Source organism: Lithobates pipiens, unplaced genomic scaffold, assembly GCF_037356315.1.
Source record: "Lithobates pipiens isolate NorthernLeopardFrog02 unplaced genomic scaffold, aLitPip1_a1.2 Scaffold_13, whole genome shotgun sequence".
In the NCBI taxonomy this organism is placed as follows: Eukaryota; Metazoa; Chordata; class Amphibia; order Anura; family Ranidae; genus Lithobates; species Lithobates pipiens.
In genome coordinates, this window is record NW_027507718.1 from 231,861,328 (window position 1) to 231,886,042 (window position 24,715).

The following is a 24,715-nucleotide window of genomic DNA, read 5'->3' on the forward strand; positions in this document are numbered from 1 at the left end:
AAGGAAGTTCATAGCCAGTAGCCAATAGCTGCACTAGCGTCGGTTTTAGTCCGTCGGAATAGCATACACACGAGCGAATTTCTCGGTAGGAACTGGGTCCGGCAGAGTTCTGTCGGAAGAATTTGAAGCATGTTCCATTTCTAAAGTCTGTCAGACTTTTGCGAATCAAAAGTCCGTTGCAGCCCCCACACGATCGAATAGTCTGCCGGAATCATTCCGTCAGACTTTGGATGTTGAAAAGTCCGGTCGTGTGTACGGGGCAAAACATGTTCCATTTCTAAAGTCTGTTAGACTTTTGCAAATCAAAAGTCCGCTGCAGCCCACACACGTTCGAATAGTCTGCCGGAATCATTCCGTCAGACTTTTGATGTTGAAAAGTCTGGTCGTGTGTACGGGGCATAACTCTCACTTTACAAAACAAATGAGACATGCTCGAGTTAGAGCTTCCATCTGTCTGAAGTCCTCCACTCTATGTACATTGAAATTGATAGGAGTGGAGGTAATCTCTCCCGTACATGCATGATTTAGCAGCATTTAATGTGTCTGAAAAAATTTTCATTGGAATTGTGGCATTATGAAGTAAGAAGAAAAGGAGGTCATCTGGTATGATAAAGATTGTTTTGTGATATTTTTCTAACTTTTTGTCAGAAGGGTTTTAGTTTGGGGATAATACATATAAAAGCACAAGCCCTTATCTGGCTGGCATCTCCAACATTGAGCTGTGATTTTGGGGTAATATTTATGTATCACAAGTGGTGTTCTATGCTATCTTGTGTAGCCAGGTGGTGGGCTACAGCAATATGGAGAAGGAGTCATTGGGGTGGATTTATTAAAACTGGAGAGTGCATAATCAGGTGCAGCTCTGCATATAAAACAATGACCTTCCAGTTGTTTTTTTCAAACTATTAACCAAGCTGACGTTAGAAGCTAATTGGCTACCATTCACAGCTGCACCAGATTTTGCACTCTCTAATTTTAGTAAATCAACCCCACTGCCCTTTATTCTTCTCTCCCTCTACTGAGATATTGATGATGTACCATTCTCCTCCGGCAAACAGATGGAGTGCTAAAGCGAAGCAAGCCCATAGATTTGTATGGAGAGCACTGAGAATCCTGGTAGTTGTAGTTTGAGAGCAGGCATACAATGAGGCCAATTGACTCCTCACACTACAGATCCCAATAGGCCCTGTGCAGTAGGAGAAGTGAGGATCAATTTTTATTAAACTGTCCAGAAAGGTTCTTCCTCTTGGCACTGGAGAAGTTAGAGAGATAGCACCTCTGCTTGGATATTCACCTGCCAGCAGGAGACCAATCCAACGGAGATCTGAGACTGGGAGGGAAGACACTCAGAGGCAGCACAGCCCACATCACAACACCTGCACCCCTGTCACAGGGAGACTGGAGTATTCACTCACTCTTTGCGTCTCACTGCTGTTCACCAGAGGCCTTTGGGGGGCTCCCCCATGACAGCAATTGGTCACAATATGGAACCCCGGGGCCTGGTGAGAGGGATATTTGTCTATTGTTGATACTACTAGCAGGGACTGAGTCACTGACACCATGTGTACCCAATCCATACTGCACCCATACTGCACCCATACCGCACTCTATACCGCACTTATTCCAAACCTAGAACCCGTACCTCATCATACCAAACCTTTACAGCAACTGAACAATATCTACCTTGCACCTGTGTCAAGACTATACTGTTTTCTTTGCTATAGTGCTACAACTGGATATTAAATATTACTTTTACCGATGTCCTATGATATTGTATGTTTCTACACTCATCCTGGTGTGTTAGAAGGGCTAAGTTTTCTGGAAAAGGTCCAGGCAAAGAACAGATACCCCATCTTCATCAGCGGCTGCATGTGCTACACTTAATTTTAAAGCTGCTTTCTTGATATTTGGCACTAATGGAATATTTTTATTTGTGATGTAATATTATCCCGTGTTGTATCAGAGTAAAGGCCAAGTTTAGGTCTGTCTCCTACTGTTGTATGCAGTGATAGTGTGTTCAGCATTTGGCTGTGATAGACACAGGTACAAAATAGACAAGGAGTGTGTCAGTGTCCACAGAGTTTTTTTTTAAATGGGTAAAGGTCTATAGAAGGCAACAGGAGGAGGTAAAGTAAATATGTGATTGAACTGTAAGGCTTTCCAGAGATATAGGCTGTAAACATTTTCAGGGTTCATCCCTTATAGAGGGCCATCAGCCTCAGTCAAGAAAGTGAGAGGGTTGATATCTTGTGTTGGATGGGAGAAAAAGGCAAGTTTCCATGTTTAGATATAGAGGGAAATGGGTTGAGTGAGAGGTTGTGCTTTGTGAATACCTGAGTGCAGATCACGATGGATGGTCTAGTGGGGTGGGCCTTGAGGGTGGGAGGGATCTGAGATGCACACAATGGTAGCCTGTGGTTGTTCAAGAGTTTTCCATTCCAGGATTTACAGTTTCCACAGTTTCAACTTGCCATCACAAGGACAAACTTAGGCAGTGTTATTACTTCCAGAAGAACATAATTTTCATCATGCAAATAGGAATGACATCGGCCATAACACATACAGTGCCTTGAAAAAGTATCCATACACCTTGAAATTTTCCACATTTTGTCATGTTACAACCAAAAACGTGAATGTATTTTATTGGGATTTTTTGTGATAGACCAACACAAAGTGGCACATAATTGTGAAGTGGAAGTAAAATGAAAAATGGTTTTCAAAATTGTGGCAAGTGTGGCATGCATTTGTATTCAGCCCCACTGAGTCAATACTTTGTAGAACCCCCTTTCACTGTAATTAGAGCTGCAAGTCTTTTTGGGGATGTCTCTACGAGATTTGCACATCTAGAGAGTGACATTTTTGCCCATTCTTCTTTGCAAAATAGCTCAAGCTCTGTCAGATTGGATAGAGAGCATCTGTGAACAGCAAATTTCAAGACTTGCCACACATTCTCAATTGCATTTATAACACATGAATATGCTTTAATCTAAACCACTCCATTGTAACTCTGTAACATTGTATGTTTAGGGTCGTTGTTCTGCTGGAAGGTGAACCTCTGCTCCAGTCTCAAATCTTTTGCAGACTATAATGGGTTTTCTTCTAAGATTGCCGTGTATTTGGCTTCATCCATCTTCCCATCAACTCTAATAAGCTTCCCTATCCCTGCTGAAGAAAAACATCAACACAACATGATGCCGCCACCACCATGTTTCACAGTGGGGATGGAGTGCTCAGGGATATGCGCAGTGTTCGTTTTCCGCCACTCCTGGGATTTTGAATTTAGGACATAAAAGGTAAAATTTTGGTCTCATCTGACCAGAGCACCTTCTTCCACATGCTGTATCCCCCACATGGCTTCTTGTGAACTGCAAATGAGACTTTTTATGGCTTTCTTTCAACAATGGCTTACTATTTGCCACTCTTCCATAAAGGCCAGATTTGTGGAATGCACGAATAATAGTTGTCCTGTGTACAGATTCTCCCACTTGAGCTGTGGATCTCTGCAGCTACTCCAGAGTTACCATGGGCCTCTTGGCTTCTTCTCTAATTAATGCTCTTCTTGCCCAGCCTGTCAGTTTAGGTGGACAGCCATGTCTTGGTAGGTTTGCAGTTGTGCCATACTCTTTCCATTTTCAGGTGATGGATTGAACAGAGCTCCATGAGATGTTCAAAGCTTGGGATATTCTTTTATAACCTAACCCTGCTTTAAACTTCTCCACAACTTCATCCCTGACCTGTCTGGTGTGTTCCTAGGCTTCCGTAATGCTGTTTGTTCACTAAGGTTCTCTAACAAACTTCTGAGGGCTTCACAAAACAGCTGTACTTATACTGAGATAAAATTACACACAGGTGCACTCATTTTACTAAATTATGACTTATGAAAGCAATTAGTTCCACTAGATTTTAGTTAGGGGTATCAGAGTAAAGGAGGCTAAATACAAATGCACGCCACACTTTTCATTTTTATTTATTTGTAAAAAAAATTTAAAAAACATTTATCATTTTCCTTCCACTTCACAATTATGTGCCACCTTGTGTTGGTCCACCACACAAAATCCCAATAAAATAAATTTACGTTTTTGATTGCAAAATGACAAAACATAGAACATTTAAAGGGGTATGAATACTTGTTCAAGGCACTGTATTGTTTGATGCATAAATACATATGCAGGAAGTGAGTGGACTTGCTCAGAGCATGCTGTATAGGGGCGGTGTTGGAGTTTGCATCTGCCCTTCCACTCTTACTTTACTGCTCTAAATAATCAAGAAACTGCACTGGAGATATAGAAGATTGCAAGATCACACCATTGAGAAATACTACAGCTTGCCTCAGCGAGTACTTAAAGAGCCTGTCAAACGAATGTCTCCCCAGCATAATAAGGTCTGCCTTTCACTTGTGTTAAACTGCAAATATTATGGCAAGGCTCAGGTTGGGAGTTAAGACCATTTCTACTTGCCATGGTGATTTTTAAAACACATTCTGTGAAGCTTTCTCTGACACTGTTTCCTAATTATTTAACATGACTAATATCGAAATGAGGACCTCGCTTGTGGACCTCAATAGCCCGTTTGCATTTTTCTTGTGCTATGCGCACCCTGCAGGTTTGGTCATTGCCAGGCTTATTATCTTTGTGATGATTGTAGGTCCTCTTCTGGGTTATCTGTTTCTACTCCCACCTCAGAGACTTCACTGGATTCCTCCAGTGTGGCTGCAACTAGTCAGAGTATACACTCTACTCACCACAAGTATACACCAGGAGCAGGACAGGACTTAGGGTGGTCAGGGCCCCTGGGCTTGAGTCACTCGCGGGCCCTACCTTCTATACATTACCGTATAACACGCGCCGGCGTCTAACACACACCCAAAGTTTAGGAGGGAAGTTTAAGGAAAAAAAAAACCTTACATTTAAATGCCCATCAATGCAGCCTTGTCAGTGACATTTGCAGCCTTGTCGTCATTGCAGTCTTGAAGTTTAAAAATGGCACCGCAGAGATACAGAGTCCTGTGTATCTTTGCGGCTCTTGGGTCTGCTCGCAGTCCCGAGCGGAGCCGAGAGTAGCCAAGTATACTTGGCTCGGCTCACAGTCACAGACATCCCAACTAGGGATGAGCTCCAGCATGTTCGCACACTCCACGTGCAGAGCCCGCCAGGAAGTCGGCGCAGCACTGCGCGAATCACAGGCAGTGAGACATTGTCCGGATGTGTGCTGCGTTGCGCTGACTTCCTGGCGGGCTCTGCACATAGAGTGTGTGAACACGCTGGAGCTCATCCCTAATCCCAACCTGCAAAATCTAATTTCAGGGAGGTGACGCAACAAGACCCCCCCACATGACACATTAATATATGTGTGAACATTTTCTGTGTATGTGTGTATAATGTCACTCATATGCAGCCTATGTCACACATATACACCTCATATCACTCACATAAAGCCTATGTAGGCTGTGTGTGTGAGTGATGTGAGTTGTATATGTGTAAGACACACTACAGGAGATGGTCAGAGACTGTAGAAAAGGTACAAGAGAGGATCAGAGACTGCAGACACGGTACAAGAGAGGATCAGAGACTGCAGACACGGTACAAGAGAGGATCAGAGACTGCAGACACTGTACAAGAGATGGTCAGAGACTGCAGACAAGGTACAAGAGATGGTCAGAGACTGCAGACACGGTACAAGAGATGGTCAGAGACTGCAGACACGGTACAAGAGATGGTCAGAGACTGCAGACACGGTACATGGGATGGTCAGAGACTGCAGACACGGTACATGGGATGGGCAGAGACTGCAGACACGGTACATGGGATGGGCAGAGACTGCAGACACGGTACATGGGATGGGCAGAGACTGCAGACACGGTACATGGGATGGGCAGAGACTGCAGACACGGTACATGGGATGGGCAGAGACTGCAGACATGGTACATGGGATGGGCAGAGACTGCAGACACGGTACATGGGATGGGCAGAGACTGCAGACACAGTACATGGGATGGTCAGAGACTGCAGACACGGTACAAGAGATGGTCAGAGACTGCTGATATGGTTGACCTCAGTGTACATATATATAGTATTGCAGGACTGTGATACTCTATTTAAACTGGTTCTGCAAGATCAAGTCAGTAATTCTTCTTTGATAAGTGCAACCAAGTGACAAGGCAGCAGCACATTTAATTTACAAAATAAATTTTTTCTTACAAACAGTGATCTGGTCAGGATTAGTGGAGGGCAGTAAACAGTTAATGGGTCTGTGAAACTTCCAGCCTGAATCAGCAGGAAATCCTTCACAAAAACATCAAACATTACATGTGACTGTGCAGGGCTCCCCACCATCTTCTTCCCATTCAGCCAGAATGATGTGTGTGCTCAGTGCTGCAGGATATTCCCATAGTCATACCTTCCTCTGCTATGTCCTCCTGGGGCTTCAGGTACTGTGCATCTCCCTCCCAGATCCCCCATTCAGCATCTGTGTAGTCCAATGTGGCGGGCTGGAGAGGGGGAGGGGAGTTACACTCTGTCTGCTGCACAATACACAGACTTGCTCCTCCAGCCCTCGCTGTTACACATTTCCTCAGCCCCGCCTACTGTTCACAGCACAGCCCCGCCCCCGCTTCTCTCACTGTTTCAAATCTCCTAGCAGCTGACAGTGGCCCTCTGAGTGACAGGTTCAGCTATGTATCTTGGCAGGGCTGTGGGGCCCCCTATTGGGGCGGGGCCCCTGAGCTTGAGCCCAGTCAAGCCCAATAGTAAGTCCGGCCCTGACCACGAGTATACACCCTCTCTAACCTTTTCTTCAGCAGTTCGGTTATTGGCCTGTTACCAGAGAGTTTAAGAGGCTCAGGATGGTTATCTTCCATTGCTTCCATTTGCTCAATGCTTGTTACATCAGGACATGCAGTGCCATAGCCATTAGATGGGACTGTACACTTTGATTTGCCTCATAGAGGCTTTAGCTATACCCATCAGTGGAAAAGTAATATGCAAACCAATGAGTAAATCCATCTTACAATGTACTGACAATCTTACAATGTGTTTCCAAAAACTGGATCATTTATGGGGCTTTACAAGTGATTCATACAGGGCAATATTATATTAGCAGATTGATTCTTCTCCTTTACTCTGTACAGCTCAAATTGATTCCTCTTATTTAGTAGCTAACAGTCTCTGTTAGAAAAGAAAAAGCCCCTTAAGGACTAGGAACTCTCTCTTTCTCTCCCTTTAGAAAGTCTCTGCTCTGCTGTCATACTCACATTGTCCTCCTTGCTCCCACTGCCTCTCAGGGAAGACTCCTTCCAAACTTCCCATGTTGTCAGGATCCTCCCAGGCCAACACCTGTGCTTCAGCCCGAGGCAGAACACCCCTCAGACTAGGGTGTTCGCCTCAAGGACCACCAACAGTCCCCTCAGCACTCCATCTCCATCTTCCACCTGACTCCCTTGCCAGTATAACTCATCCATACTTAAGGACTGGCCTGACCACCCTGCCAGGCCCATCACCTGAGGACTGGTCAAGCTCCCTTAAGAATGCAGAACATCCCTCCTAGCCCCCGCCCTCCAGCTTCCAGAACGTTCTCCAACATTCCAGAACCAGGGGGCACCAGAGAGTTGTCTGTAGGAGTCACCCAGGCCTGACCTCACTCACAGGTTTAGGCACGAGTCAGACATACATTTTCCTACACTCACACTGGTAGCACACTAGAGGATGCTACACTCACCTCCCTCTAAAATCAGCCATGGCCCCATTGGCTGAAAAGATATACACAAAAATGGTTCCTGTGCCCAGGAGCAAGGGCATTATAAGAAAACTAGGGGTGAGAAAAAGGGAAACAACTTGGACAGGGGTTATTTACAAATAATCAGTATCAAAAATAGATATGTATATGTTTTGGGGAAAAAAAAGTGTTTATAACAAATGTACATCCTGACTAAAGGTCCCTGTAGCTAGCAAAGTTGTCAAAACATAAACATATATACATGTTTACCAGAGCACCTCCCCCTAAAGGGAAGCCCTCCCAGCAAAACTGTTAGGATTGCAGGAGAAAGTCCCAGAAAGCCCCAGACCATGACACTCCCACCACCATGCTCGACTGTAGGTAAGACACACTTGTCTTTGTACTCCTCCCCTGGTTGCCACCACATGCGCTTTACACCATCTGAACCAAATAAATGTATCTTGGTCTCATCAGACCACAGCACATGGTTCCAGTAATCCATGTCCAAAGCCTGCTTGTCTTCAGCAAACTGTTTGAGGGCTTTCTTGTGCATCATCTTTAGAAGAGGCTTCCTTCTGGGACAACAGCCATGCAGACCAATTTGATGCAGTGTGCGGAATATAGTCTGAGCACTGACAGGCTGACCCCCACCCCTTCAACCTCTGCAGCTGGCAGCACTCATACATCTATTTCCCAAAGGAAACCTCTGGATATGATGCTGAGTATGTGCATTCAACTTCTTTGGTCGACCATGGCGAGGCCTGTTCTGAGTGGAACCTGTCCTGTTAAACCGCTGTATGGTCTTGTCCACCGTGCTGCAACTCAGTTTCAGGGTCATGGCAATCTTCTTATAGCCTAGGCCATCTTTATATACTGTATATATTTTTTCATTTATTAATAAAACAACTACACTATATGAGTTCCTTTTGGGTTTCACATGTGATGAGTTGAAGATATTTGGGAAGCAAAGGTGAATGAAGGAGAAGACACACAGTTGGTGATTTTGACAGTTTATTGGACCCATTTGGCATGAGTGGATTGGAAATCTGGTCAGAGGCTTGAAAGTCATCTGCAGCATAAAACTCAACTTTTATAATTGTTTCTGAAGTGCTGGAAATTTTCTTGATTTTTTCAAAATGCAGCTTACAAGAGAATGCTTAAATACTACCTATGCAGTATATCCACTTGTCGACCATATAACTTAGATATTAGTCGGTAAGGTGGCATGGCTGTGCCGGATTACATACCTAGTACGTGATCCGTGTCCGGGTCTGGAGCGTGCATGCATGCCACTGGTGGGCCGCTGGGATTATACATAGGGGGGAGCTGATCAGTGGGTACAGCTGACTCAATGTCCGCCGACACCTGCCGATCTTTCGGTACAGAGGGAAAATGGCAGTCTCCCTATGTAAACAAGGCAAATTGCTGTTCTGTCTGTACAGAAGGCATGGATCCTGTGTTCCTGCAAAGTAGATTCATGGATCCATGCCTTCCCCTAGTACAACCACCTTCCTCACAGTAAGAAAACACCAGCTAGGCACAAAGTTAACCCTTTGATCGTCCCTGATGTTAACCCCTTCCCAACCAGTGTCATTAGTACAGTCATTAGTACAGTGACAGTGCATATTTTTTCACTGTATTAGTGTCACTGGTCCCCAAAAAAGTGTCAGTTAGTGTCCGTTTTGTCCACCGCAATATTGCAGTCCTGCTATAAGTCACCAATCACCGCCATTAAAAGTTTTAAAAATATCCCAAATATCCCATAGTTTGTAACACTATAACTTTAGCGCAGACCAAATAATATACGCTTATTGGGATTTTTGTTACCAAAATATGTAGCAGAATACATATTGGCCTAAATTGATTTTTTAAATGTATTGGATGTGTTTTATAGCAAATATTGTTTTTTTTTTTCAAAATTGTCAGACTTTTTTGTCTATAAAAAAATAAAAACCGCAGAGGTGATCAAATACCACTGAAAGAAAGCTCTATTTGTGGGAAAAGAAAGGACATCGATTTTATTTGGGTATAGCGTCGCAAGGCTGCGCAGTTAAAATAACGCAGTGCTGTGTCGCAAAAAATGGCCTGGTCATGAAGGGGGGATAAATCTTCTGAAGAGCAAGGGGATATACAATATTCCTTTGCTTCATCAGTGATAAAGACTTTATTTTGTTTTTTGTCCTATAAAAGTGCATGAGGAATATGTTTTATCAAATGAGGTTTGTCAGAAATTTCTACATAGTCTACTCTATACAGTGTGTACCACATTTCCTCGATTTTAATGTGGAAAATATGAACTTTACTTTGTTAGGTGCTATCCACAGGTAAATGTGGTTTAGTCAATTATGTCTGCAGGAGATTATCGCATATGCTGTGTGTAGAAAGTTACTTCTGCTGCATCTGAAAAATAAAAATAAAAGGTTTATTTTTTTCTTCCAAAGCTAAATGGGGATGTGGTTTAGGCAATGTCACCTACAAGAAATTGTAAAAATACTAAGCACGTTGTGTGGAGCATATTACTTCCCATTTAAGCATAAAAATATACATTTTCCATTTTTTTTTTTTTGTTCTACAAAGCTATTTAGGGATATGGCTTAGGTTAGGAGGTCCATAAGAAATAGTAGAAATACTATGTTAGTTGTCTGTATACACTTTATTTATTTTTACCTCCAGAGATAAATGGTGATGCAATGAGGCCTACAAGAAATTGTAGAACAAACTCTAAATTGGGGTAGTCAACCCTGGAGAGATCTATCTGAACAACATGGACGAGGTCAATGACCACTACAGTGAAACTTGCTTTTTTTTTTAGAAGATAATCTAGCCAGGCTCCATTAAAAAGTAAGGAAGGTTTGAGGAGCTTTGGGGTCAGTAGTAGCAAAGGGCTCAGGAGTAAGTAACACAGAGTATAGGGGTCAATACTATGTAGCACAGAAATCAGAGGTCAGTGGTAATGCAGAGTGCAGGGGTCAGGGGTAAGTAATGCTGAGTTCAGAGGTCAGTAAAATGTACCTAAAGTAAATGGTTTAAAGGTGAGTAAAACAGAATTTAGATGTCAGGTAGGTAGGTAATGCGTAAGTCAGTAGTATTTTTTAAAACCTGAGATGGGGAAGGGTGGACAGTTTATAGTTGTAGAATACTACACTTAATTTTTGTTGCTTCTGCCTGCCCTATGGCCTTAAGATTTCGCCTTTATTTGCTGCCTGCCTTTCCCCCTGCACTGTGAAAGGGCAAGCAGCCTATGGTCTTAGCCCTTGTACACACGGTCGGACATTCTGATGGACAATGTCCGATAGGACCGTGTTGTCAGATAATCCGACAGTGTGTGGGCTCCATCGGACTGTTTCCGTCAGAGTATCCGACGGACCAAGTTTTATATAGCTGGGCTATAAAATTTTACAATAACCTGATCCGATCGGACTTTGTCCGATCATGTGTAGAGAATTCCGATCGGACAAAGTGCCACGCATGCTCAGATCAAATTCCTAGACCAAAGCTATTGGCTACTAGCCTGAACGTAGTCCCGTCCTAACGAAATAACGTCATCACGTTAAGTACGATCGGATTTTCAGACAACTTTGTCCGACTGTGTGTATGCAACAGTTTTGGACAAAATCCGTCTGACAAAATGCAACGGATTTGGTTGTCGGACACTGCAGCGGGACCAGCCTCATCCCATCCACACACTGCCCGGGAGGAGAGAGCATTCTCCCTCACCCCCTCGCCAGCCTCACTGAACTTGGACATCTCCTGTAGCCTACCAGGGGGAGGGGATGCGGCGGATGGTACAAATGGCGCATGGCGGGACATTGTGGCGGGTCTGCCATCCAAGCAAGACCTGCAGGAGATGGCGGCCTCCATCGTCAATGCCCTATCTCGTGAGCTGCATGACCTGCGCCAGCAAGTGGACACTGTGGAGGAGCGGGTCACGGTCTTGGAATCCTCCAGCGTTTCCTCTGAGTCCCGCTTAGCAAGCCTTGAGTCCAGACAGCAGGCTCTCCGGAGGCACCTGATTGAGATGCAACTTCGGGTGGACGATGGCGAGAACAGGAGTCGGAGGAACAATCTGCGCCTCCGGGGTATTCCGGAGGCGACCGTGGGTCCTGACTTCCTCGCCAAGGTGGTGGCCCTGCTGAATCAGGTACTGGGGAAGCCCCCGGGTGCAGAACTGGAATTGGACCGGGTACACCAGGTAACCAGGCCCCAGGACAGCCCCATCAACCTCCAGGGACCCGGGGACAGCGGACCTGCCATGCGATGTACTATGCAGAGTGAATTTCTTTACAGTAAAGGAAGAGGTCCTGCGCCTTGCCTGGGAAAGGGGCCCTATTGGCTTTTACGGATCTACCCAGATGTCTCTAGACAAACAAGAGCTATGCGGGGCCTTCTACGCCCCCTCCTTGAAGTGATCTGAACCTCCAAAGCCACCTACCGATTGGGTCACCCCTTCCACTTAATCATCAGGAGGAGAGGAGCAGAGTTCCACCTTCGTTCCCCTGACCAACTACAAGCTCTATTCGCCTTCATTGACAGACCGGCCATCACCGTACCCAACTGGTTTGACTACCTGCTCTCTAAGGAGGCGCTGGGCCCGCCATTACCTAGACCGCAATGGGTACACCACCCACGATCTCGTGCACCAAGCAGGGAAGGCGTCAGACCACATCCCCTGGCAGCGGTAGACTGATATATACCCCCATTCCGGGGGTGGGTAAGATTATGACTTTCTCCCACTACCAGTGACCCATCATCTGTTTAGCCCTTTCTGTTTGTTGCTATAGCAGTTGGACTGTAGAATGACATTTGGCTTGATCTCTCTCATGCACCCCTATTCGGCTATCTGGATGGGGATGGGATCCCTCTCCTGGGTGATGGGGGGTGGGGGGACCTGCTAGAGGTGTGTTGTGTGTCTCTTTTGGTGGGCGGTGGGGTTGTAGGGGGTGCGGTGGGATTTTCCCACCCACGGCGTTGTCAAAGGCTCTGTCTTACTCCCCGCCCTCCCCCGCCCCCCTCCAGTTGCGGGGTTCCTCCCACTCTTACTTTTGGGGATTTCCCCCCCCCCCCCGCCCCTCCCACTTTTTTGGACACAATTGTCTCCAGATGACATTGATATGTCTGTCCCCTGCGCCCCCCCCCCCACTGCTTGGCCACCTTTGGTCGAGGGGCTACCTCGCCATGGGTGTGGACTCCTCCATCACCATCGATATGACCAATAACAGTTGAGTTCACCTGGCCTTAATCAGTCCAGCATTGTTCTTGATCTAGGTAATGGGCTATGGGACATTGTTGGAGGTGATGGGCTATGCTTTCTCTGATGCTCAACATGCTTTATTGTTATTGTTTTAAGTTTTGTTCGTTATGCATGTTCCCTTTCTAGTTCAAAGTTACTCAAGGCTCGTTCTCCTGCATCTCCAACTGTGATGAGAATTATTTGTAAGATATCTCTGTTGATTTTTGCTGAAAGTCCTAATGTTTCTTTCACCCCCCATTAGTGTAGGCCCTAGTATGGACACCTAGAGTGCCCAAACAGGGGGCCGCAAGTTTTAGTTTTGGACATTACCTTCCCTTTTCCTCCACCTCGTCTCTCCCCTCCCCTCTTCCCGCCCTTCTCCTACCCTTCTTGATTTTCTCCCTTTCTTCTCCCGTCTCTCTCCTTTTCCTTTCTTCCCTTCTTCACTGTTTTTTCTCCGTATACCTTCTAGCTCTGTGGGTTGGTCCTCCGCTAGGCTTGTGCAATTTGTTTCGTAACGAATCGAAATTCGGCCGAATTTTGCATCTTTTGGACATTCGGATGCATCCGAATGTCCGAATAAAAAAATAACAAATTACAACGAATACGAAAGAAATATAACGAATGAATTCGAATGAATTCGACATGATTCGGAATTATTTCAACTGCATTCGAAATTATTTCAACATGATTCGAAAATATTTCAACTGCATTCGAAATGATTTCAACATGATTCGACATTATTTCAACCGCATTCGAAAATATTTTGTGACCCAACTTTAGGGCCATGTATCTCGGGGTAACTTGGTGCTAGACACTTCAAATTTGGATATGTTGTAGTGCTAGTATTATTGTGTTTGCATACCAAATTTGGGGTTTCTAGCTATAAGTGACCCCGAGATATGTGGCCCCAAAATCGGGTCGCAAAATGTTATTAGTTATTAGAGCAGAGAATGACATTTTGCGACCCGATTTTGGGGCCACATATCTCGGGGTCACTTATAGCTAGAAAATTAAGGAACTTTTTACGCAAATGCCTGCGGACACCGGGCATTTCTCGTTCACTTACGGAAATGGAACAAATCTGCTGCAGGGGGGAACCGGTACAGCATTGTCTCTCGCTCCTTTATTCCGCCTTGACCCATCCGGCGGAGGGTTATGTCCCCCCTTTCATTTCTAAATGGGAGGCAGAACTCCGCACACATTTTACCCCAGGCCAGACATTGAAGATCCTCCACTTTGCACAGAAATCTTCCATGGCCACCAGGGTCCATGAGACATGCTACAAAATTACAACCAGATGGTACAGGGTGACCACCGCCCTTCATCGCATCTTTCCACATGTGCCTGACCGCTGCTGGTGCTGCGGGGATGCGGAGGGCACAATGTTGCATGTCTTCTGGTCCTGCCCTAAACTGGCATCCTTTTGGCGTGAAGTGACTGGCACCATTGGCCGCCTGACCAATGTCTCCCTGGAGGGGAATCCAGTGGCCTGTTTGCTGCACCTGACAGAGCAACCCATTAAAAAATATAAGAACTCCTTAACTATTCAGCTCCTGAATGCAGCGAAGGCATGCATCCCTTTGTGCTGGAGATCGGAGAACCCGCCAGCTAAGTCCCAATGGTTCTCTAAAGTGAATGAACTGAGAGATATGGAGGATCTTACGGCCACGCTGCATAACAGGGAGGAGGCCTTTCAGGAGACATGGAGACCATGGCAGCACTTCACCTATACTGAGGCTTACCTTTGGGAGATGGCGCCAGCTACCAGATAAGGGCAGACCACTGTTCTGTTGATCACTCGCCCCCCTGTCTCCCCCCCCCCCCCCCCGGTGGCTGGGGACGCGTACGGAGCTCTTTTCACACCTTCCTCGCTCTCTGTCTTCTTACTATTCTCTCTTACTGTGCTCCTTTATTTTTTATACTCACTTCCCCATTTTCTAGTTTCCTTTCCTCACACCCTCTGCCCCCCTTTTCCCCTCCCCCACCCTTGTACTCCCCCCCTCTTTTCCTTTTATTCCTCTCCCGGTCCACTTTATTTCGGTTAGTTCTCAAGGATCTGGAGAGTTGATGGGCTCCCCCTAGCTTTATGTACCTCCAACTATGCTTGCCCCGATCAACCAGGCTGGGGCCCACCAACCTTTCTGCTTCCTTCCCCCCATTAAAAAATTCTGGAATCTTTTACTTGTTGCTGCTATGCATGGCCGAACAATGAGCGCTGCCCACTTGGGTTGGTCAGAATTACTTCAGTGATTTTAGAGGCCCTGTACTAGGAATTTGCTCCTAACTGGGAATGCCTGCCAGTTTATTTATGCCTAGGCGGGGGGGCTGTTTACTGTATCTCTACCTAAGTGCCATTGTATCTTTTGTTTCTGAAAGTGTACCTGTTCCATCAATGTTGACCATGCCTCTGTAATGTTTTCTTCCATTTAATAAAAGAATTACAAAAAAAGGTGGTAATTGAACTCACTTGGTGCCTTATCTGTATTAAATTAGCCTCAGAACCTGTGTAATTCATATGTGTTCGGGTTTAAAGGGATGAGGTGGCAACTCTACTTGAAGTTCACCCTGTGACGCTTATGATATGTAGCAGGCGTTTGCTGTGTAACTATATGGGTTGTTTTGAGCTTCTCAAGCAGATCTTGGCCTTTGGCATGTGCATGATTTCAATAGAGATTATGGCTGTGAGAATATGGGTACTATGCTTTTAAAGGGGTAAAGGGCTGGTTAAATTTTTATCAGAAGGGCTAGGCATTTGTGATACCTGTACTTATGAAGAACTGTCTGCACAGAATTACAAATCCTTTGAGAAGTACAACAGCCCCTACATATTTATTTCAACTTTGTACTTAGCTGCTTGCTTGAACTTTAGTTTTAACCCAGACCACTTTATGCAACACTTCAAAAAGATTCATCTACTTCTCTTTTTTTTTCACTCTGCAGTTAAGTGGGGACTTCCACAACAACATGCAGTCTGTTACAGTGAGATAAGCAGTCATGGTGAAAGTGGCTCAGACACGTTATCACTCTAGCCTCTCTATCTGTCCCATATCCATCCGCTTTTGGATTTGTAGTGGACATGCTGTGGCTGAGCAACTGTCCCAAAGGAAGCTTATATGGCCTGAGCCCAGACAGAAAGGAAACATAAGAAATCTGGAAGGTAATCACATGTGCTTGGTTCAGATAACAGTAATAACTTATACTGCACAATGAAGTGAACATAAAGATATGAAGTTTTGTGCATGCAAATATTAGACTACTTAGTCAAAGTGGCTCTAAAGTCACAAAGTTTTTGTTTTTTACCTTAACGTATGCCCTGTCCCTCCGGCCCCCCAAAACCCTCTAGCCCACTACTTGTCCCCCCTCCCTCTAATCCCTACACACAATCCAGCATTGTTCCATCAGCAATTTTCTCATGACAGGGTTACTTATTACAACAGTTAGTTAGCATTAGGGGCGGACTGACCATTCGGGCACTCGGGCACTGCCCGAGGGCCCCATGCCACTAAGGGGCCCCATCAGGGTTGCCAGCCTCAATAAAACCAAGGACAGTATGTAAAAATCTGTGTTTTTTAAAAAAAATCCCAAGATTATAGCTGTCCCGCCTCTTCGGTACCTTTTCAGTGTGTGTATGTGTATTCTGTGTGTGTATATTGTGTGTCTGTGTGTGTATACTGTATGTGTGTGTGTGTGTGTGTTTCTATACTGTGTGGCCCCATAATCTATTGCCTGGGGGTCCCATAATCTTCTCCTATTGCCTGGGGGCCCCATAATCTCCTATTGCCCAGGGGCCCCATGAGTTGTCAGTCCGCCCCTGGTTAGCATTATATGTTAAAGGCTAACTCCAACTTCGAGTAACCATGTTACATGTTCATTTTACAAGCATATTTAGGGTGTAACGTTTGAATTTGGCACAGCTGTGCCTAGCTACGACATTCATTCACAGAGATGGGTGAATGAATAAACTAAAAGCTCTGTCTTTCACTGTGGTACAGGGACTTGAAATTATCATTGGAACACAAGTGCAGTATCAGACCACTTGCAGCCTATTAACACTTCCTGCAGCCCTGTAACCAAAAGTCTGTACAGTAAAACCTTGGATTGCGAGCTTAATTCGTTTCAGAAACATGCTTGTAATCCAATGCACTTGTATATCAAAGAAAATTTCCCCAATAGGTCCTTCAGTTTGTAGTCAATATAAAAATATTATAGCAATTTGACCAGATTGGTAACCATAAAATGTCCACCCAGAAATGGAAGCCTCCACAAGGGGATCCAGCACGAGATATAGACTATAAAAGAGAAGAGAGGCGCATCTAAGTGTAGCAATATGTTGCTAAATGTTATACCTTCATTAAATGTAACCATATTGCTACACTTAGCGGCGACTCTCTTCTCTTTTATACTCAGTTGTGACATGACGCTACTTCTATATCAAGACATCGCTTGTAGATCAAGCCATAATTTATTAAAAAATGTTGCTTGTCTTGCAAAACGCTCTCAAACCAAGGTTTTACTGTACTTCTGTAAGGATCAGCAGCTGAAGAAAAAGTCTGCAGGAGGCTGTGCATTGCACCCATGATCCTGTGCCCACTATTGCAATACTTTGCAGGCACCTGTGCAAAATATAATAAATTCCATTTTTTTTCTGAAAAGATGGGTGCGTTTATTATTATTTGCCTTAGCTTTCAAGTCATTTTTTTTCTGCTATACATAGTTTTTTTAAAATATAGTCAGTCTGTAAAGAAAATCATTAAAATTTAGCCTTGCCATGCCATTAAACTCCACTGTCTTCATGACATGTGAAGGACTTTTCCCCCCAGTCTCTTCCATCCCCCTAATAAAATCTCCAATCCCTCCCCACAAAAAACGTAACAAGGTATTGGAGTAAATGGCCTTGCCGGCCTTTTATTAACAAAATTAACATAAACATAAATAAATAAAAAAATTTTTAAATAAACTTTATAATAACCTTCTCTGTACTTTTTATGGGTCTTGGAGGGGAACACACACCACTGGTCACTGCGACAAACTTTGTATCAACTTTAGGTCTCCAGTCGCAAACCCCTGACTGTAAAACGGTACCCAACCTTCGCAATGACCTACCTTTTGCACCCCTTCCTGGTTAACCCCTTGTAACCGGAAGGTACCTGATACCCCAGCTGGGTAACAACCATGTTATATCTCCATATAACATACATCTCCTCCTCCTCCTCCTCACAGACCCAAACCACTGCCACAGCACGCAAGGAGTAAGACCTTACTATTGCGAGCACCTCCACACCCTCAAAGCGCGTTGTACACCCTCCTGCAAGCCAAGAGCCCAAAGATCGGTTCCAACTTCGTTAAGGTGTACCCCGTCACTTCTAAGGTACCTCCATGTGTCCACCTCCAACTCTCTATGCCGTATGGTCACCCCCCATTCCGAACAACGAACCTGCTAACCTCCTTGTTAACTTTAACTCTGGCCCTATCAACCTTTTTATCAGACCAAGCCCACCGCCAGGACGTCCCGCCCACCATATCCGACCATACGATGACCATGCTCGGGAATGCTGCCTGTAGCCGCAAATAATCACATTTTATGTCCCTTATCAACTGCCTCATGAACCTAGCTCCCATGTCATTCCCCCCCACGTGTAGCACCAAAACATCCGGTGCCCTATCTAAGCAGGCAAACCTGTTGACCTCTGACTTCACCCTGCTCCAAAGCATGCCCGGAACCCCGATCCATCTGACCTGAGCCTCGTGTCTGGGGATACCCAACTGCCTACCATTCGGCCGAACATCAGCTCGTCTGGCACCCCAGTAAATGAAGGAATGGCCCAAGATCCAAACCAGGCCGCTTCCATACCTGTGAATAAAAGATGACAAACACAAAATAATGAGTTCCCCCCCAAATAACTATACGAATACCAACAACTACCGCTTAACGAGTCTGTAACAAATGTGGCCGAATGTAAAGCTTGAATCTGTCTGAATCCCACCTCCCGATTCGCTTCACCACCTCTTGGCTAAGCCCAGCCCTAGCCGCCTCCGTCGCTGCGCCTATGCGGAAAGAATGGGATGCATAGTTCGTAGGATCATAACCAGCAATGGCTAAACCTCTTTTGAAGACTGCAATGAATTGAAACTTCGACAAGGCCGACCCATCTGCATGCATCAAAAACAAACCTTTAAACCCTGGCCGCAAATCCCTGTAATATTGCACCGCGCTCACCGGACAAATGTGTGACCCAGGAAGACGAAAAATTTCTATCTGCATGCCCCTACCCGCCTGGTCCGTCTTTGACCGGTTTATCCGTATCCTGATCGAATCGGGTAAGTACTCCAAGTCCCCTGCCTGTAGCCCCCCCTGTGCCTGTTTTGAACGGCTGACTAACTCCCCCACCCGTAACGCCCCAAAAAACGCCAATGCAAAGGCCGCTTGGAATAAGGCACTCTCAAACTCCGAACTGCAAAGGGTGGGGAGCTGCCGAAACAGACCATGCAGTACTCCAAATGACACAGGGCGCCGCCCGTCCCTTTTCTTATGTGCTCTCCTGTAACCCTTAACCGTCTGCCTCACCCAAAAATCTTTAGTATAGTCCTGTTGCCCCTGCAACTTGAAAAGAAAGGCCAAACCTGCCAATTTCTTGTCGATGGCAGCTGCCGAGATGTCCCGCTCAAAACCCATGTTGAGAAAATAGAGAACCACGTGGACTAACTCCTGGCACTGTGGGGAGATCTCCAGACTGCGCAAACATGCATACCATTCCTGCCATACCTTGGAATAGGCGTCCCATGTGGCCTTACTCACTGAGCGCTGAATCCACCTAGCTGCGTTCCCAAGGCAACGTTCCACATCCAAACGGGGCAGGCGACCCCCTGCTGCTCCGTGTCCGGTGCCAACTCCCGAAACCTGGTCCACTGGAAACGAGACAAAGCGTCAGCTACGGTGTTCTCCACCCCCGGTAAATGTACAGCGTAAATGAAAACATTCAATTTCAAACACCGCAGTACCAGGTGTCTCAGCAACCTGACCACCGGCACCGACTGGGCTGACAACCAATTGATCACTTGCACAACCCCCATGTTATCACAGTTGAGCCGCACTTTCAGATTACGGAACGATTCCCCCCATATTTCCATTGCCACCACAATAGGAAACAGTTCCAGGAGAACTAGGTTCTTCAAGAACCCAGCTTCCCCCCAAGCTGCGGGCCACCGGGCTGCGCTCCAATGCCTTTGAAAGACGGCCCCATAGCCTGTGGATCCTGCAGCGTCCGTGAACAATTCAAGATCCCAATTGCTGATGGGGCCCGACATCCACAAGGCGTGCCCGTTAAAGGATTCCAGGAAATCATGCCACACCCGCAAATCTTCCCTGTGCTCACAGGTCAGACAAAATGAGTGGGGGCCTTGACCCCTGCCATTGCCGCCGACAACCGCCTGCAAAACACACTGCCCATGGGAATTATTCGGCAAGCAAAATTTTAGCTTCCCCAACAACGATTGTAATTGTCTCAGCTGCACCTTCCGCCGCCCGATGGTCCCACGTGCTGTCTCCTTGAGATTCTCCAGTTTGTCCAACGGCAATCGGCACTCCATACCCATGGAATCCACTTCAATTCTGAGGAAAACTATGTTGGACATGGGGCCTTCTGTCTTGCCCGGGGCTAACGGGACCCCAAACCGTTCCGCTATGTGCTGCAACGTCCCCAAAAGGACGTCACAAACGTTGGAACCCGGAGGGCCGACATATAAAAAGTCGTCCAGATAGTGGTAACCGAGTTAATCCCAGAGACATCCCGCACCACCCATTCCAAGAATGAGCTGAACGTTTCAAAGAAAGCACATGAGATCGAGCATCCCATCGGGAGGCAACGGTCCAAATAGTATGCCCCATTCCACGTGCAACCTAGCCAACGAAAGCTTTCAGGGTGAACCGGTAAAAGCCTGAAGGCGGATTCAATATCCGCCGTAGCCATAAGGGACCCCTGGCCGTATCGACGAACCCATGATATCGCCGCATCGAATGAAGTGTATGTTACCGCACACTCCTCCGGTGCAATCGAATCATTGACAGATCCACCTTTCGGGAACGACAGGTGGTGAATCAGTCTAAATTTATTTGGCTCCTTCTTGGGAACTACCCCCAAGGGGGATACCACCAGGCCCGACAGAGGAACTGAAGCAAACGGGCCAGCCATGCGCCCCAATTTTACTTCCTTGTCAATTTTTTCTGTGACCACTGCAGCAGGGCCGACCGTAAATTATTCACTATGGGAGGGGCTACCGCCAGATGGCAAGGTATTTTAAACCCCTGCGCAAAACCTGACTCCAATAGCTGGGCCGCTTGTCGGTCGGGGTACCTACTGAGAAAAGGACGCATCCTTTCCACCCGCACTGGTGTCGTCCCTTTTATTCGCAGGCTCTCCGCCACGTCCCTTTCCTCTCCTGAAGCACTTGGAGAAGGCGTGTGATCCCCCGCAGCCGGAACACGTGTGCTTAAATCAACAGTTGGTGCCGAACCTGCAGTTGCCCTTGTTGAACTGCCAACAGAAGCCCCATTTCTTGTCGGTCGGCTGTCCTGGAGCTGCGGTACCTCCGACCCCCGCCTGAAAAACTGGTTAGGAGCCCTCGCCGCCGTCATCAGCTTCATCCACAGGCTAATATCCTTGTGGTCTCATCGTAGTGACGGTCGGACGGCCATCCGCTGACGAAATTGTTCATCATAACGCAGCCATGCCACGCCGCCATACGTCCGGTGCGCCTCACTAATCGCCTCTAAATACACGAACAACGCCGAGCAATGTTCGGGGCCTTTTCCCCCACCACGCTCGCCAAGATGGCGAACGCCTGCAGCCAGTTCGAGAACGTCCGCGGAATCAGTCGGTATCTGCGTTTTTTCCTCGTCCTCCTTCTTGCTCTCCTCCGGTTTCAATCTATCCAGATTGAACTTCTCAAGCGGCAATAATGTGAATACCTCCACATATTCCCCTTTCCAAATTTTTTCCTTCACTTCCGTTTTGAGATGGGCTCCCAAAGGGCCCTCAAAACAAACATAAACCTCGCTCTTGGCGGAGTCCGCCAACCTGACGGACTCCGTCTTATTCTCCCCGTCTTCTCCTGGCTAGCTGGAGCCGTAACGCTGGCCGTTGCCACAGGCGTAATGTCCACCGCCGTCACTGTGTCCATTGTGCTCGCCACGGCCTCCACCCTATTCGCGACCGCGGTCGGTGGCGTAACCGTTGGCGTACTCTCCTTACCCAGTGACGGGACCCACGCCTGGGCCGGCGATGAATTGTCCCCCGCCGTCGGCTCAAAGCGCTGCACCAGCTCCCGCAAACCCAGCAATAAATCCTGTAAGCCTGTCACCCTCTGCCCTGCCTCCTGGGGCTGCCCCAAATGGTGTTGTACCCCACTCACCCCCGAAGAACTACCCTCCCTGGTGGGCCCACCTGCCTTACCCTGCTCCAATAACTGTTCTAATAAAGCCGAAACATATAAAGTAGGAATGCACCCACCGGGCTGCCCAGGACTGGGCCCATCATCCGCCACACCAATATCCACCGCTGCCGAATGTCCCTGGTCCTCGTCCCGTTCCGACCCGGACAGTTCCCCCTCCGATTTGTCGCTGGCCTCCTCCTGCTGCACGACTGCTGGCTGCACCGCAGAGGGTCCGGCTCTGGCTGCCGGGGATCTGCGGCGTGTCTCGCGCCCTCTGTGCTGCGTCGACCCGTCAGACCCGTTCCTTGGCCGCCTGGATGGACTCTGGCTTCTCCGACTGCTCTGGGCCCTTGGCGTCCCCGCACTGCTCCTGCACACCGCCGTCACCGCGCTCCTCATGAACCTTCCTCTGGTCCTGGCTGGGCTGCTGGCCGCTTCGGCCACCTGGCCAGCCCCCCGAAGCGTTGCTGCTCTCCGCTGGGCCGTCTGGCTGTTCGGGCTCCCTCCTGCAGCCACGGCCGCTGTTCACGGCACCTGCGACTAGCCGGGGGGGCAGATCCCGGTGTCGCGCTGGTCTCACCCATCACCGCGCTCCGGCCTCTGCGCTGAGCCAACCTGCTGTCCCCCCTCCTGGATCCTTGGGGTTGGTGGTCTCTGGGGGGTGCCTGGCCATTACCCCCCCCTCTGCTGCGTTTGCTCCGCTCCCCCTGCACCGCATCCGGGCTGTAGCGTTCCGGCGGCCGGGATCGCCGCGCACGTGGAGCCTCCGCGACCCCCCCGCTCGGAGCCAATCCTGTGTCCCGGATTATGGCTGCGACCTGGGCGCGCAGCCAGTCCGCCCCTTGCGCTGCCGCCGCCTCCCACAATTGCGCTACGAGCGTCGTTAGTGCCACCGGAGCCACCATTATTACAGAGAAGGAGGACAGAGCGGTGGGAGCATGTGAATCTCTCTCCCTGCCGCTCATGACTGATGTCACTTCCTCCCCCTGCCTCCTTCCTCTCCCGGCGAACAGATTTCTCCTGCTGAGGCACCTCCCCTTTTCTTAAAGGGAACATGCCTCAGCCTCCCCCCTGACAGCATGACTGTGCAGTCCGCACATGTCATGCTGTCCCTGCGCTAATGCTCTGCTCCGGGACTCCCTGGACATAAGCTTGCTGATGAATCTACTCTTCTGGGAGCATTGGCCGATTCCCCCCGTTGCACTTTGTCTTCATCAGGACAAATAGTGGAATGAATCTCTCCAGCAGGAACACAGACAGTCTAAAGCTTCCCCATTATAACCAAAAAGAAAAAACATGTTTACATACAAGTGGCCAAATATGCCTGCTGTACTGTAAGTGTGAGCTTCACAAATACTACTGTAGCACTTACCCCCGAAGGAGCTGCTGGTACTGATTGGGCCTGCACTCTACCTAGAAACCCCACTGACTTGACTGAATCCCCTTGGCACAGCTGTGGTGCAATGTAATACAGTACAATATACAACAATGCAAAGTACCTGTATTGTACCCTCAGGATCTGATGGCTCCACCAGGTGGGGAAAACAGTACACCTGTGTGGATACTTAACCAGAAATATTGTTTACTGTAAAATATTTCAATAGTTGGTTACAGTAATTGGGCTGTCATCCCAACATAGGACGACAGCACAATATATTTCAATATAACAAAATATAACAGATTATAACAGATATATATAAATGTATTTATGAACCTGGGAGCTCCCCTTGCTTTAAAGGCTATACGTAAGGCCTCACTGAAGTACTTTAATCCGGCGTCTTCTTTTTTTCGCTAGCTCAAGTCACCCCTTTGTATTTGTAATCTAAAGTAACGTGGAAGATTAAACTGAAATGCTCCTGGTGTAATTTCAGTAAATTATTTACATGCACTGAGGCACCAAAGTAAATAGGCCTCAATCCTGTTCAGTGTCAGTGGCTCTGCTACGCCTCAGTGGAACTGCAGATTCCAGTGAGGCCTGTACGTGAGTCTAACTGTATGCAAAAGTTAACAAACGGTGGGCCATAGCCCTCTCACCAACTGGATCAGAGTTCCATGTGATCACTTTGGTCTGGTGACAGTAGCTTGTCTTTCCGTCAGCTCGGCCAGACGCTCTGTATCACTCAGCTGAATCGATCTGGTTCTCAGATTCTCTAGGGAGTGCCTTTGGACCTTCTCAATCCGGCTACCGTCTTTCTGGCTCCATCAGGTCACCTCACAAATGCAAACAGTCTGGCGCTCCGCAATAGCTGTTATCCGCTGCCTCTCGGGACACCCCTCCACAGATCTGCACAGGCAGGTAACATGGTCCCAAGAGACCTAAAATGGCCACTGCTGTCCCTTATA